This window comes from Condylura cristata, unplaced genomic scaffold (genome assembly GCF_000260355.1).
Source record: "Condylura cristata isolate star-nosed mole 26May11 unplaced genomic scaffold, ConCri1.0 scaffold00031, whole genome shotgun sequence".
In the NCBI taxonomy this organism is placed as follows: Eukaryota; Metazoa; Chordata; class Mammalia; order Eulipotyphla; family Talpidae; genus Condylura; species Condylura cristata.
In genome coordinates, this window is record NW_004567132.1 from 351,577 (window position 1) to 359,678 (window position 8,102).

Sequence of the window (8,102 nt, forward strand, 5' to 3'; positions counted from 1 at the left end):
TGACATAACATTATCATACCATTATGTAAGTTTCTGGTGTCAAGCACCAAGAATCAACATTAGTATTTACATTAAAGTTACTTGCCATATCATTGTTCCCTTTTTACCAGTGTACTCTCACTGGGTCCTTTCTGGTAACCCTTAAATGGCCTTACAGCCTAAAAGTTTACTTTTGTTTTATTTAGTTCATCTATTTCTTGGTTTTCTCACGCATATGAATGAAATCACACTATTTGCTTTTGTTGACTGGCTTGTTTCACTAAGCAAAACTCCCTCTAGTCTTTCCATTATGTTGCAAATGGCATGATTTCATTTTTTTTAATATTTGAATATTATTCTATGGTGTATATAAACTGGATCTTCTTCATCCATTCATCAATCAATGGGCAATATTGTTTCCAATTCTAATCTATTTTGCACAATGATGCAATAAATATGGGGGGGAGCATATATCTATTCAAATTATTGTTTTTGTATCACTCAGGTAAATATCCAGCAGTGAGGGGCCCTACCTGGTGGCACAGCGGGTTAAAGCACAGCACTAAGAAGCTAAAGCCACTTCTGCATGAGTTCGATTCCCCCCTGTCCTGGAGGTGACCACATGGCGTGGCAGACCTCTCCTGACCCGCCCGCTGCTCCCCTCAACAGTGTATTTCGTCAATCTGCCTGTTCTGTTCCCCACTCTGTCTCTGGTGAATTCTCTCACCCTCTGCATCTCTGGCCTGTAACCCAGTTCTGTACAAATAAATAAATAAATCTTTTAAAAAAAAATATCCAGAAGTGAGGTATCATATTGTATAGAATTTCTATTTTTAAGTTTTTTGAGGAATCTTCACAGTATTTCCCATAATGACTGCACCAATTTATATTCCCATCAATTAGTATCTATCCTACTCAAACTGTTCTGTTAATCAAAAAGGGAGGAAGACCTCCAGGTGCATTCTGTGAAGTCTATTTTACTGATTCTGAATCCAGACACAGAAATCACAAAACTACAGATCATTATCTCTGATATAAAGGATGTAAACATTCTAAGTAAATTTTGTCAAATTGAATCTAGTAACATTTTAAAAGGGCCATACTTCAGGATCAAGTGTGATTTATAACATTAATTTATATGGAAATATTTGAGTATTCCCAGATCCCCAAAATAACCTACCAAATCATACCAAATAACATATTAAACCTAAAATAACATAAACACAATAAAAGAAGGTGTGATATGATAAATTCACAGTCTGTATTAAGTAGTTCTAGAAAGTAGCTTGGTAATGCTACTCTCCCTTCTCAGTTTTGCTGTCTGTAGAACAGCTGATATAAACCAACACTAAAAGCTCTTTTTGCTTTTGGTCATAAAAGTGAAAATCCCTGGTAGTGCAGGGATTAAAATTTTAGTGCTATCAAGCTATCACCAGCTACTTCAGCATGAATTACAGCCCAGGGGGCCAGGGAGCTGACATACATAGCACAACAGACTTCTGTCTCACCTGCTGCTCCCCTCAGCAGTGTATTTCAGTAGACCTGCCTGTTCTGCTCCCTACTACATCTCTGCTTAACCCTCTCACCCTCTGTACTTTTGGCATGTACCCCAGTTCCTACATGCATAAATAAATAAATCTTTTTTAAAAAGTGAAAATCCTCAATTTCTTTTGGATTTGGAAAGCAGGTACTGATGTTGATCTTTTATAAAGTCAAATTGGCATAAGGTAAATATTTGAAAACTGGGGGATATCTATACCAAAAGGAAAAAAAAAGAGAAGGAAAGGAAGAGGCCTGATGTAGAAGGAAAGAGGAATTTCAGGAAACTGCAAGACAAGTAGTTGGTAGGGAAGGACACACCCATGATTCGTCCATAGAAAAAAGACTGAGGAGTGAAGAGAACAACATAAGGGATTCACTGGAGGAACACTGGCAGAGAAAGACAGTACAATGTGAAGCAACTGTAAGAGGGTCAAACAGAAATGCCATGAGCAAAGATCCTACATCATGGGCATTTGGCTAGCCTCTGTGCCCTTTCAAATGACCAACCTTTCTTCAATATACTCAGCATATAATGGAGATCCCCAGGGACCATCTGCTTAACCTCCCCAAAGCTCCACTTCTGTACCACATTAAAGCCCCCTTGTCACTTGTCCCTGAAGTATATGCTAGAAGAGCAGCTGGCCCATCAGGGACTCTAATGTGCTAAAGAGCCAAGAACAGCCTAATGGAGTAACCCCCATTGGATTTCTATGTACCATCTGGCTTTCCAATGAGGTTTCAATGCTTTAATGTAAAGCAATAATATGGACATGATACATTGTTCCAAGGGTAAGAGAAACATTCATACAGAAAGACTTCATAAATTTATCATAGAAGCTGTTTCACTGTAAGCTGGTAGATCATACAGCTTTGGGCTTTATCATCTAGGGTAAGACAGAATGATCTAATGCAGGCAGAGAGGCCTTTCAGAGGACACAGAGAGGGAAAAATGAGGATGAGCATCTGCACTCTGAAGTTCCTCTCCTACCAGTACAATGTAAAGTTTAGGGGAAATCACACCCACTTATCTAGGATTTCCCAGCTATTAAAAAATCTAAAATGACAAAATAACGTATGACTTTAGAATATTCATTTTCACATCGGTATAGGTCATAAAAATGGAAAAGGCCTGAGAACATCAGACAATTTCACAGGTACTTTGCACTTGGGTTACAAGAAAGCATCTACAAGGGTTTTCTTTTAACAAATGCTCAGCCACTTCAATATGTGAACTTTTATGATAACTTTAGTACAAAGTGGTCAGCTGACTACAGGAAAACTGTACAGAAAATGCCTCTTAGCTCCCGGAATCTGCTCACCTCACAAGTTCACAATTATATTCAACCAATGAAAGGTATATTGGTGATTCAAGAGGGAAAACAAATAAACAAAGTTTCTATAGCTCAGAGCTTTTGTATCAACCAAAAACAACAACAAAAGCAATTTAGTTTTGTCAATGGAAAAATAACAGACCAGATCAATTTTGGTTAAAAGAAAAATAACAGGGTCCTCTCTGGTGGCGCAGTAGGTCAAATCACAGCATAAAGAAGCTTAAGCCACTTCCAAATGAGTTTGATCCCCGCTTACCCTGGAGGAGATCCATATGGCGAGGCAGACCTCTCCTGACCTGCCCACTGCTCGCCTCAGCAGTGTACTTCGTCAATCTGCCTGTTCTGTACCCCGCACTGTCTCTGGTGAATCCTCACCCTCCGCATCTCTGGCCTGTACCCCAGTTCTGTATGATTTAATAAATAAATCTTAAAAAAAAAAAAGAAAAAAGAAAAATAACACAGCATCAAAGCTATTATTTAAAAGTGGCTCAGAGGCTATAGCCCTGGAGATAAACTAAGCCAACTCAGCTAGGGAGAAGAAACCAAATTGTGGGAAAAGACTGCATCTTGGAACCAGGAGTGCCCAGACCCACGGATACGCCACAGATGTGTTGTTATACCTTGCCCAGCAGCCCAAACAAAGTCCTGGATAAAAACTGAAACAAAGCAGCAAGGCACAACAAGCACAGAGGCAAGCTGGGACATCAGAAGGCTACAAAGATCAAGACACCTTCCAGAAACACAGACTCAACGTGTTACTAGAAGAGGCTGAACACTACAAGAGACCCCATACTGTTACCAGCTAAGATGACAGACACAATTACACACATTGGGGGCTGGTAAAAATAACACAACTCAGAATACCCTCCACAACTGAAGTGTCTGGAAGTCCCTCAGCCATTCCAGAAAGAACATCCAAAAAAAAAAAAAAATGCTGGTCAATAATAGCAACACTATATCTCAGCGAATAGAATTAGAAAATACACAACAGGGAAAAGAAGACAAACAAATATCCAAGCAAGTCCACAGCAGGAAAATTCAACACAAAAAGATCAGTCAGCAGAAACCACCAAAGAAAAAGAATGGTTCAGCCTACCAGATAAAGAATTCAGAATCATCATAATAAACAAACAAAAAGAAGATGAGAAGGGAAAAAATGAAATGAGGCAAGCCATCAAGGAATTGAAGAATGCAAGCAAGGAAATGAATGAAAGAAAGGAAAATGATACAGGACAAGCAATCAACAAACTGAAGAAAGAAAATGAGACATTAAAAAAGGAAATAGAATAAATGCAGGCGATGAAAAGGCCACTAAAAGAGATAAAGAAAGCTGGGGAAAGTTATGAAAACAGAATAGATGAAATGGAAGAATGAAACAGCACCCTTGAAGACACAGAAACAAAGAGAATTTTTTAAAAAAGGAAAAGAAGTAAAAAGGAAAAGGAATGAAGAAACACTTCAAGAGCTACCTGACACCATTAAGAAAGGAAACATCAGAGTTATAAGTATCCTAGAAGGCAAAGAGAAGGACCAAGGAATAGAGACATTCACACAGATAATAGAAGAGAACTTCTCTAGTATGAAGGAGATGAAAGTAGACATCCAAAAAGCAAGAATACCAAACTACCATGATGAGAGGAGAAAACAGCAAGACATATTATTATAAAACTTTCAAGAATGCAACACAAGGAAAAGATAATGAGAATGACCAGAGGGAAGAAACAAATGACTTATAAAGGGAATCCGACCTGGATGACATCAGACTTCTCCGAAGAAACACTACGGGTAAGAAGAGAGTGGAGGGACATACTCACCAAACTCCAAAGCATTAAATGCTAACCAAGAATACTCTACCGTACAACTCTCCTTCCTCTATGAAGAAAGAATAAGGACATTCTCAGACAAACAGAAATTCTACAATTTTGTCATGACTAAACCCCCACTCCAAAAAATACTAGAAGAAAACCACAAACCAAATCAAGCAGAAAACTGAACAAGAACAGTTCAAAACAAGGAATAAAATTACAGAAGGACCATGTCAAATGTAGGTGCCAGTATATCAATATTATCTCTAAATGTAAATGGCTTAAACTCATCAGTAAAAAGACACAGAGTTGGAGGATGAATTAAAAAACGGAACTCATCATTCTGCTCTCTATAGGAAACACATCAAACTACAAAAGATAAAAACAGACTGCAAATAAAAGGATGGAAAACAATCCTACAAGCAAATGAACCAAAAAAGAAGGCAGGAACTACTATACTTCTATTAGACCAAATAAATTTCAAAATAAAAAAGGTTAAAAGAGATACAGAAGGCCACTACATTATGATTAAGGGGACAATACAACAAGAAGAAATAACAATTATTAACATATATAACAATCATTAACATATATGGACCAAATGATCGAGCACCAAAATATATTAGGAAACTACTGTCAGCCGTGAAAATGTATATCAGAGAGAATACATACATAGTAGGAGACTTCAACACGACACTCTCAACAATAGACAGATCAACAAGACAAAAAATAAGTAAAGACACTAAAACTCTGAACAAGGACCTGGACAACAAGGGTCTAGCGGACATCGATAGAGTACAGCACCCCAGAAAAATTGAGTACAATTTTTTCTCAAATCCACATGGATCATTCTCTAGGATTGACCATATACGGGGCCACAAGATAAACATGAATAGATACACTAAATTCAAAACCATACCAAATATTTTCTATGACCATGAAGGAATCAAATTAGAAATAAAACATATGAAGAAGGCAAGAAATCCACCTACCATGTGGAAACTAAAACCCACACAACTGGAAGACCATTGGATCAATGAGGAGATCAAAGAAGAAATTAGAAAATACTTGGAGAAGAATGACAATGACAACACAAGTCTCCAAAATATATGGGACATATTAAAAGCAGTTATAAGAGGAAAATATATAGCAATTCAAGCTCACATAAAGAAACAAGAAATAACTCAAAGAAACAACCTAATGTCCCACCTTAAAGAACTGGAAAAAGAACAACAAAATAACCCAGAAGCCAGCAGAGACTAGAAATAATAAAAGTCAAATCAGAAATAAGTGAAATGAAAGTCAGAAAACAGTTCAAAAAAATCAATGAAACCAAAAGTTGGTTCTTTGAAAAAATAAACAAGATAGACAGACCACTAGCCAGACTCACAAAGAAAAAACAAGAGAAAGCACAAATAAACAGAGTCATTAACGAAAGCGGAGAAATCACAACCGAACCAGCAAAAATCAAAAGAATAATCAAAGACTACTATGAGCAACTATATGCAAACAAATTGGACAATTTAACAGAAATGGACAAATTGCTACAACTCTACAACACCCAAAACTAGATAAGAAATAGGACAACTAACCAGGCCAATTACAAGCAAGGAAAATGAAGAAGTAATCAAAACCCTCCCCAAAAATTAAAGTCCAGGACCAGATGGATTTACAAATGAATTTTACCAAACGTTCAGAAAAGAACTAATGCCTATTCTACACAAACTCATCCAAAAAATCGAAAAACTTGATATTAGTATGATGTTGGCTTTCTACGAAGCCAACATCATACTAATATCAAAACCTAACAAAGAAAACACAAAAAAAAAAAAAAAACAGAAAACTTCAGACCAATCTCCCTAATGAACACTAATGCAAAAATTCTCAACAAAATCTTAGCCAACAGAATCCAACAATGCATTAAAAGAATACACTATGGCCAAGTGGGCTTTATCCCAGGAGCACAAGGATAGTTCAACATCAGAAAACCAATTAATGAAATCCATCACATCAACCAACAGAAAAATAAAAACCACATAATTATATCAATGCAACGAAGGCATTTGTCAAAGTTAAACCTCCATTTATGTTTAAGGCCCTCGAAATCCTCAGAATAGAAGGAACATACCTCAACATGATAAAACCCATATATGACAAACTCACAGAAAATATTATCCTCAATGGTGAAAAGCTGAAAGCTTTTCCTTTGAGATTTGGAACAAGACAACGGTTTCCACTATCGCCACTGCTCTCAACGTATCATTGGACTTTCCTAGCCAGAACAATAACACATAAGAGCAAAAGATATACAAGGAATCCAAATAAGGGAAAAAGAAGTAAAACTGTCCTTATTTGTAGACGATATGTTAACTTACATGGAAAACCCTAAAAACTCCACAGACGAATGAATCAAAACAATCAACCAGCTTAGAAAGGTAGCAGGATATAAAAAAGCAACACATAAAAGTCAGAGGCCTTCCTATACACAAACAACCAATCAGAAGAAGCAGAAATTTAAAAAAAAAAATCATCCCTTTCAATTAAAACAAAAGGGATCAAATACCTGGGAATCAACCTAGCAGAAAAGGTAAAAGACCTATAAGAAGAAAACTACAAAACACTGTTAAAAGAAAACACTATGAAATGGAAAGACAGCCCCTGCTGATGGATCAGGAGAATTAACATTATCAATATGGCCATCCTACCGAAAGCAATAAACAGAAGTAATGCCATCCTATGAATGTCTCAGTGACATTCTTCAAAGAAATACAACAAATATTAATGAGATTCAATTTGAACCACAAAAGACCTCGAATAGCCAAAACACTCATGACTAAGAAGAAACAGAATGGAGGCATCAAATGCCAAACTACAAGTTATATAGACTACAAATAATGAAAACTGCATGGTAGTGAAACAAGAATACACAGACTAGTGTATTTGAATGGAAAACCAAGATATAAAACCACAGGTTTATGGCCAGCTAATCTTTGACAAAGGAGCAAAGAATATACAAAGGAACAAAGAAAGTTTGTTCAACAAATGGTGCTGGGAAAACTGGGAAGCTACATACAAAAAAATGAAACGAGATCACTACCTCACAATATACACAAAAATCAACTTGAAGTAGATTAAATACTTACAAATAGACATGCCACTGGTTGGGAAAAAGTTTTCTCACACGAAACTAGCAATAAATGACTGATCACAAAGATATACAAAGAAATGATGAAACTCAACAAAAATAAACAACCCCATCAAAAAATGGGCAGTAGAACTAAAAAGACACTTCTCCAAAGAGAAAATGCAGATGGCCAACAAGCATATGAAAAAATGTTCAACAACACTCATAATAAGGGAGATGCAAATTAAAACCACAATGAGATACCACCTCACCCCAGTGAGAATGGCACATCTTCAAACAACTAGCAACAACAAATGTTGG

General features: G+C 36.7%; 1 protein-coding gene across 1 annotated transcript in view; it reads right to left on the bottom strand.

Moving 5' to 3' along the window:
- Window positions 1-8,102, bottom strand: part of LOC101622688 (SH3 domain-containing RING finger protein 3) — a 143,517-nt gene that overhangs the window by 113,191 nt on the left and 22,224 nt on the right. The window lies entirely within an intron of this gene.